Here is a 9,190-nt window from a genome sequence, read left to right on the forward strand (position 1 = left end):
GCTAATTTGCTCACGTTTAAAGGCAAATACACACATGCATGATGCAGGGACGTCATAGGACATCCTTGGCAGTTTCTAAACTTAAGGCTGTCTTGCTACGTGCTAGCATGTTAGCATTTAAGCTAATTTACTCATGTCTAAAGGCAAATACACACATGGCATGATGTAGGGAGGTTATAGGACAACCTTGGCACTTTCTAAACTTGAGGCTCTCTTGCTAGGTGCTAGCATAATGATTGTTAGCATGTTAGCATTTGAGCTAATTTACTCACGTTTAAAGGCAAATACACACATGACATGATGTGGGGAGGTTATAGGACAACCTTGGTAGTTTCTAAACTTGAGGCTGTCTTGCTAAGTGCTAGCATGTTAGCCGTTAGCATGTTAGCATTTAAGCTAATTTACTCACGTCTAAAGGCAAATACACACATGGCATGATGTAGGGAGGTTATAGGACAACCTTGGCACTTTCTAAACTTGAGGCTCTCTTGCTAGGTGCTAGCATGATGACTGTTAGCATGTTAGCATTTAAGCTAATTTGCTCATGTTTAAAGGCAAATACACACATGCATGATGCAGGGACGTCATAGGACATCCATGGCAGTTTCTAAACTTGAGGCTGTCATGCTAGGTGCTAGCATGTTAGCCGTTAGCATGTTAGCATTTAAGCTAATTTACTCATGTCTAAAGGCAAATACACATATGGCATGATGTAGGGAGGTTATAGGACAAACTTGGCACTTTCTAAACTTGAGGCTCTCTTGCTAGGTGCTAGCATAATGATTGTTAGCATGTTAGCATTTAAGCTAATTTACTCACGTTTAAAGGCAAATACACACATGGCATGATGTAGGGAGGTGATAGGACAACCTTGGCACTTTCTAAACTTGGGACTTTCTTGCTAGGTGCTAGCATGATGACTGTTAGCATGTTAGCATTTAAGCTAATTTGCTCACGTTTAAAGGCAAATACACACATGCATGATGCAGGGACGTCATAGGACATCCTTGGCAGTTTCTAAACTTAAGGCTGTCTTGCTACGTGCTAGCATGTTAGCATTTAAGCTAATTTACTCATGTCTAAAGGCAAATACACACATGGCATGATGTAGGGAGGTTATAGGACAACCTTGGCACTTTCTAAACTTGAGGCTCTCTTGCTAGGTGCTAGCATAATGATTGTTAGCATGTTAGCATTTGAGCTAATTTACTCACGTTTAAAGGCAAATACACACATGACATGATGTGGGGAGGTTATAGGACAACCTTGGTAGTTTCTAAACTTGAGGCTGTCTTGCTAAGTGCTAGCATGTTAGCCGTTAGCATGTTAGCATTTAAGCTAATTTACTCACGTCTAAAGGCAAATACACACATGGCATGATGTAGGGAGGTTATAGGACAACCTTGGCACTTTCTAAACTTGAGGCTCTCTTGCTAGGTGCTAGCATGATGACTGTTAGCATGTTAGCATTTAAGCTAATTTGCTCATGTTTAAAGGCAAATACAAAACATGCATGATGCAGGGACGTCATAGGACATCCATGGCAGTTTCTAAACTTGAGGCTGTCATGCTAGGTGCTAGCATGTTAGCCGTTAGCATGTTAGCATTTAAGCTAATTTACTCATGTCTAAAGGCAAATACATATATGGCATGATGTAGGGAGGTTATAGGACAAACTTGGCACTTTCTAAACTTGAGGCTCTCTTGCTAGGTGCTAGCATGATGACTGTTAGCATGTTAGCATTTAAGCTAATTTGCTCATGTTTAAAGGCAAATACACACATGCATGATGCAGGGACGTCATAGGACATCCATGGCAGTTTCTAAACTTGAGGCTGTCATGCTAGGTGCTAGCATGTTAGCCGTTAGCATGTTAGCATTTAAGCTAATTTACTCATGTCTAAAGGCAAATACACATATGGCATGATGCAGGGAGGTTATAGGACAAACTTGGCACTTTCTAAACTTGAGGCTCTCTTGCTAGGTGCTAGCATAATGATTGTTAGCATGTTAGCATTTAAGCTAATTTACTCACGTTTAAAGGCAAATACACACATGGCATGATGTAGGGAGGTGATAGGACAACCTTGGCACTTTCTAAACTTGGGACTTTCTTGCTAGGTGCTAGCATGATGACTGTTAGCATGTTAGCATTTAAGCTAATTTGCTCACGTTTAAAGGCAAATACACACATGCATGATGCAGGGACGTCATAGGACATCCTTGGCAGTTTCTAAACTTAAGGCTGTCTTGCTACGTGCTAGCATGTTAGCATTTAAGCTAATTTACTCATGTCTAAAGGCAAATACACACATGGCATGATGTAGGGAGGTTATAGGACAACCTTGGCACTTTCTAAACTTGAGGCTCTCTTGCTAGGTGCTAGCATAATGATTGTTAGCATGTTAGCATTTGAGCTAATTTACTCACGTTTAAAGGCAAATACACACATGACATGATGTGGGGAGGTTATAGGACAACCTTGGTAGTTTCTAAACTTGAGGCTGTCTTGCTAAGTGCTAGCATGTTAGCCGTTAGCATGTTAGCATTTAAGCTAATTTACTCACGTCTAAAGGCAAATACACACATGGCATGATGTAGGGAGGTTATAGGACAACCTTGGCACTTTCTAAACTTGAGGCTCTCTTGCTAGGTGCTAGCATGATGACTGTTAGCATGTTAGCATTTAAGCTAATTTGCTCATGTTTAAAGGCAAATACACACATGCATGATGCAGGGACGTCATAGGACATCCATGGCAGTTTCTAAACTTGAGGCTGTCATGCTAGGTGCTAGCATGTTAGCCGTTAGCATGTTAGCATTTAAGCTAATTTACTCATGTCTAAAGGCAAATACATATATGGCATGATGTAGGGAGGTTATAGGACAAACTTGGCACTTTCTAAACTTGAGGCTCTCTTGCTAGGTGCTAGCATAATGATTGTTAGCATGTTAGCACTTAAGCTAATTTACTCAAGTTTAAAGGCAATTACACACTTGGCATGATGTGGGGACACTATGGGACTGCATCAACTTTTTCCGTACTTGAAGCTTTCTTGCTAGGTGCTAACGCGATAGCCGTTGGCCCACCGGGCCCGAGGTTCACAGCACAGGTGGCCAGTCCATCAAAATTTCCGCGGGAATTTTCTAGTTTTTATTCTTATATCTTAATCTTCCACTTTTTGCGCGCGTAATGCGGCCGAAACCACATGAAGGACCCCCACACATGGTACACCGCCGGAATCGTGACGCTCGGGACTACAGCGGTATTTATTTTTTGGAACGTTTCGTGTAACCATGGCGACGGTATTCGCGATAGAAAAAAAAATCGGCCACTATATTAGGGACACCCCAGTTCTATTTTTAGAACAGCTCATGCCAGTGAAAGAAACGAAAATTTACAGACTTTTCACAGCCTTGTAGCTCAGCCATACGGCCACGTAGAAACGTGATTGATGGCTCATTTTTTAGATAAACTTCTGAACTCTCTCTGTGGCTAAATGCTAATTGCTAGCATGTTAGCATGTTAGCATTTAAGCTAATTTACTCATGTCTAAAGGCAAATACACACATGGCATGATGTAGGGAGGTCATAGGACAACCTTGGCAGTTTCTAAACTTGAGGCTCTCTTGCTAGGTGCTAGCATGGTAGCCGTTAGCATGTTAGCATTTAAGCTAATTTACTCACGTTTAAAGGCAATTGCACACATGGCATGATGTAGGGAGGTTATAGGACAACCTTAGCAGTTTCTAAACTTGAGGCTCTCTTGCTAGGTGCTAGCATAATGATTGTTAGCATGTTAGCATTTAAGCTAATTTACTCATGTCTAAAGGCAAATACACACATGGCATGATGTAGGGAGGTCATAGGACAACCTTGGCAGTTTCTAAACTTGAGGCTCTCTTGCTAGGTGCTAGCATGGTAGCCGTTAGCATGTTAGCATTTAAGCTAATTTACTCACGTTTAAAGGCAATTGCACACATGGCATGATGTAGGGAGGTTATAGGACACCCTTGGCACTTTCTAAACTTGAGGCTCTCTTGCTAGGTGCTAGCATAATGACTGTTAGCGTGTTAACATATAAGCTAATTTACTCACGTTTAAAGGCAAATACACACATGGCATGATGTGGGGAGGTTATAGGACAACCTTTATAGTTTCTAAACTTGATGCTCTCTTGCTAGGTGCTAGCGTGGTAGCCGTTAGCATGTTAGCATTTAAGCTAATTTACTCATGTCTAAAGGCAAATACACACAACGCATGATGTAGGGAGGTTATAGGACAACCTTGGCACTTTCTAAACTTGAGGCTCTCTTGCTAGGTGCTAGCATAATGATTGTTAGCATGTTAGCATTTAAGCTAATTTGCTCACGTTTAAAGGCAAATACACACATGCATGATGCAGGGACGTCATAGGACATCCTTGGCAGTTTCTAAACTTAAGGCTGTCTTGCTAGGTGCTAGCATGTTAGCATTTAAGCTAATTTACTCATGTCTAAAGGCAAATACACACATGGCATGATGTAGGGAGGTTATAGGACAACCTTGGCACTTTCTAAACTTGAGGCTCTCTTCCTAGGTGCTAGCATGATAACTGTTAGCATGTTAGCATTTAAGCTAATTTACTCAAGTTTAAAGGCAATTACACACTTGGCATGATGTGGGGACACTATGGGACTGCATCAACTTTTTCCGTACTTGAGGCTTTCTTGCTAGGTGCTACCGCGGTAGCCGTTGGCCCACCGGGCCCGAGGTTCACAGCACAGGTGGCCAGTCCATCAAAATTTCCGCGGGAATTTTCTAGTTATGGACTGGCCCAGTAGCCAGCCCATAGACTGCTACTTGCAGTAGCAGTCTATGGGCTGGCTACTGAGCCAGCCCATATTGTTATTGTTGTTTAGCTATTATTATGGACTGGCTCAGTAGCCAGCCCATAGACTGCTACTTGCAGTAGCAGTCTATGGGCTGGCTACTGAGCCAGCCCATATTGTTATTGCTGTTTAGTTATTATTATTTTTTTTATTCTTATATCTTAATCTTCCACTTTTTGCGCGCGTAATGCGGCCAAAACCGCAAGAAGGACCCCCACACATGTTACACCGCCGGAAACGTGGCGCTCGGGACTACAGCGGTATTTAATTTTTGGAAAGTTTTGTGTAACCATGGCGACGCTATTAACGAAAACGTTAAAAAATGGGCCACTTGATTAGGGAATCGCTGTTCTATTTTTAGAACAGCACATAGAAAACGAGAATTTACAGACTTTTCACAGCCTTTTAGCTCAGCCATACGGCCACGTAGAAACGTGATTGATGGCTCATTTTTGAGATAAACGTCTGAACTCTCTCTGTGGCTAAATGCTAATTGCTAGCATGTTAGCATGTTAGCATTTAAGCTAATTTACTCATGTCTAAAGGCAAATACACACATGGCATGATGTAGGGAGGTCATAGGACAACCTTGGCAGTTTCTAAACTTGAGGCTCTCTTGCTAGGTGCTAGCATGTTAGCCGTTAGCATGTTAGCATTTAAGCTAATTTACTCATGTCTAAAGGCAAATACACACATGGCATGATGTAGGGAGGTTATAGGACAACCTTGGCACTTTCTAAACTTGAGGGTCTCTTGCTAGGTGCTAGCATGATAACTTTTAGCATGTTAGCATTTAAGCTAATTTACTCACGTTTAAAGGCAAATACACACATGGCATGATGTAGGGAGGTTATAGGACAACCTTGGCACTTTCTAAACTTGAAACCCTCTTGCTAGGTGCTAACATGGTAGCCGTTAGCGTGTTAGCATTTAAGCTAATTTACTCATGTCTAAAGGCAAATACACACATGGCATGATGTAGGGAGGTTATAGGACAACCTTGGCACTTTCTCAACTTGATGCTCTCTTGCTAGGTGCTAAAATGTTAGCCGTTAGCATGTTAGCATTTAAGCTAATTTACTCATGTCTTCAGGCAAATACACATATGGCATGGTGTAGGGAGGTTATAGGACAACCTTGGTACTTTCTAAACTTGAGGCTGTCTTGCTAGGTGCTAGCATAATGATTGTTAGCATTTAAGCTAATTTACTCACGTTTAAAGGCAAATACACACTTGGCATGATGTGGGGACACTATGGGACTGCATCAACCTTTTCCGTACTTGAGGCTTTCTTGCTAGGTGCTACCGCGGTAGCCGTTGGCGCACCGGGCCCGAGGTTCACAGCACAGGTGGCCAGTCCATCAAAATTTCCGCGGGAATTTTCTAGTTATTATTCTTATATCTTAATCTTCCCACTTTTGTGCGCGTAATGCGGCCAAAACCGCAGGAAGGATCCCCACACATGTTACACCGCCGGAAACGTGGCACTCGGGACTACAGCGGTATTTATTTTTTGGAACGTTTTGTGTAACCATGGCGACGCTATTCGCGTTTGAAAAACGCAAAAATCAATGGTTCAAAAAATTAGGGACATTTGGGCTATTTTTAGAACAGCTCATGCCAGTGAAAAGAATGAGAATTTACAGACTTTTCACAGCCTTGTAGCTCAGCCATACGGCCACGTAGAAACGTGATTGATGGCTAATTTTTGAGATAAACTTCTGAAGTCTCTCTGTGGCTAAATGCTAATTGCTAGCATGTTAGCATGTTAGCATTTAAGCTAATTTACTCACATCTAAAGGCAAATACACACATGGCATGATGTAGGGAGGTTATAGGACAACCTTGGCACTTTCTAAACTTGAGGCTCTCTTGCTAGGTGCTAGCATGATGACTGTTAGCATGTTAGCATTTAAGCTAATTTACTCACGTTTAAAGGCAAATACACACATGGCATGATGTAGGGAGGTCATAGGACAACCATGGCAGTTTCTAAACTTGAGGCTCTCTTGCTAGGTGCTAGCATGATGACTGTTAGCATGTTAGCATTTAAGCTAATTTACTCACATTTAAAGGCAAATACACCCATGGCATGATGCAGGGAGGTTCTAGGACAACCTTGGCAGTTTCTGAACTTGAGGCTCTCTTGCTAGGTGCTAGCATGGACCCGTTAGCATGTTAGCATTTAAGCTAATTTACTCATGTCTAAAGGCAAATACACACATGGCATGATGTAGGGAGGTTATAGGACAACCTTGGCACTTTCTAAACTTGAGGCTCTCTTGCTAGGTGCTAGCATGATAACTGTTAGCATGTTAGCATTTAAGCTAATTTACTCACGTTTAAAGGCAAATACACACATGGCATGATGTAGGGAGGTTATAGGACAACCTTGGCACTTTCTAAACTTGAGGCTGTCTTGTTAGGTGCTAGCATAATGATTGTTAGCATGTTAGCATTTAAGCTAATTTACTCACGTTTAAAGGCAAATACACACATGGCATGATGTAGGGAGGTGATAGGACAACCTTGGCACTTTCTAAACTTGGGACTTTCTTGCTAGGTGCTAGCATGATGACTGTTAGCATGTTAGCATTTAAGCTAATTTGCTCACGTTTAAAGGCAAATACACACATGCATGATGCAGGGACGTCATAGGACATCCTTGGCAGTTTCTAAACTTAAGGCTGTCTTGCTAGGTGCTAGCATGTTAGCATTTAAGCTAATTTACTCATGTCTAAAGGCAAATACACACATGGCATGATGTAGGGAGGTTATAGGACAACCTTGGCACTTTCTATACTTGAGGCTCTCTTCCTAGGTGCTAGCATGATAACTGTTAGCATGTTAGCATTTAAGCTAATTTACTCACGTTTAAAGGCAAATACACACATGGCATGATGTAGGGAGGTTATTGGACAACCTTGGCACTTTCTAAACTTGAGGCTCTCTTGCTAGGTGCTAGCATAATGATTGTTAGCATGTTAGCACTTAAGCTAATTTACTCAAGTTTAAAGGCAATTACACACTTGGCATGATGTGGGGACACTATGGGACTGCATCAACTTTTTCCGTACTTGAGGCTTTCTTGCTAGGTGCTACCGCGATAGCCGTTGGCCCACCGGGCCCGAGGTTCACAGCACAGGTGGCCAGTCCATCAAAATTTCCGCGGGAATTTTCTAGTTATGGACTGGCTCAGTAGCCAGCCCATAGACTGCTACTTGCAGTAGCAGTCTATGGGCTGGCTACTGAGCCAGCCCATATTGTTATTGCTGTTTAGTTATTATTATTTTTTTTATTCTTATATCTTAATCTTCCACTTTTTGCGCGCGTAATGCGGCCAAAACCGCAAGAAGGACCCCCACACATGTTACACCGCCGGAAACGTGGCGCTCGGGACTACAGCGGTATTTAGTTTTTGGAAAGTTTTGTGTAACCATGGCGATGCTATTAACGAAAACGTTAAAAAATGGGCCACTTTATTAGGGAATCGCTGTTCTATTTTTAGAACAGCACATAGAAAACGAGAATTTACAGACTTTTCACAGCCTTGTAGCTCAGCCATACGGCCACGTAGAAACGTGATTGATGGCTCATTTTTGAGATAAACGTCTGAACTCTCTCTGTGGCTAAATGCTAATTGCTAGCATGTTAGCATGTTAGCATTTAAGTTAATTTACTCATGTCTAAAGGCAAATACACACATGGCATGATGTAGGGAGGTCATAGGACAACCTTGGCAGTTTCTAAACTTGAGGCTCTCTTGCTAGGTGCTAGCATGGTAGCCGTTAGCATGTTAGCATTTAAGCTAATTTACTCATGTCTAAAGGAAAATACACACATGGCATGGTGTAGGGAGGTTATAGGACAACCTTGGGACTATCTAAACTTGAGGTTCTCTTGCTAGGTGCTAGCATGATGACTGTTAGCATGTTAGCATTTAAGCTAATTTACTCATGTTTAAAGGCAAATACACCCATGGCATGATGCAGGGAGGTTATAGGACAACCTTGGCAGTTTCTAAACTTGAGGCCCTCTTGCTAGGTGCTAGCATAGTAGCTGTTAGCATGTTAGCATTTAAGCTTATTTACTCATGTCTAAAGGATAATACACACATGGCATGATGTAGGGAGGTTATAGGACAACCTTGGCACTTTCTAAACTTGAGGCTCTCTTGCTAGGTGCTAGCATGATGACTGTTAGCATGTTAGCATTTTAGCTAATTTACTCATGTCTAAGGGCAAATACACACATGGCATGATGTGGGGACACTGTAGGACTGCCCCAAACTTTTCAGAACCTGAGGCTGTTTTGCTA

Source organism: Doryrhamphus excisus, chromosome 4, assembly GCF_030265055.1.
Source record: "Doryrhamphus excisus isolate RoL2022-K1 chromosome 4, RoL_Dexc_1.0, whole genome shotgun sequence".
Taxonomy (NCBI): Eukaryota; Metazoa; Chordata; class Actinopteri; order Syngnathiformes; family Syngnathidae; genus Doryrhamphus; species Doryrhamphus excisus.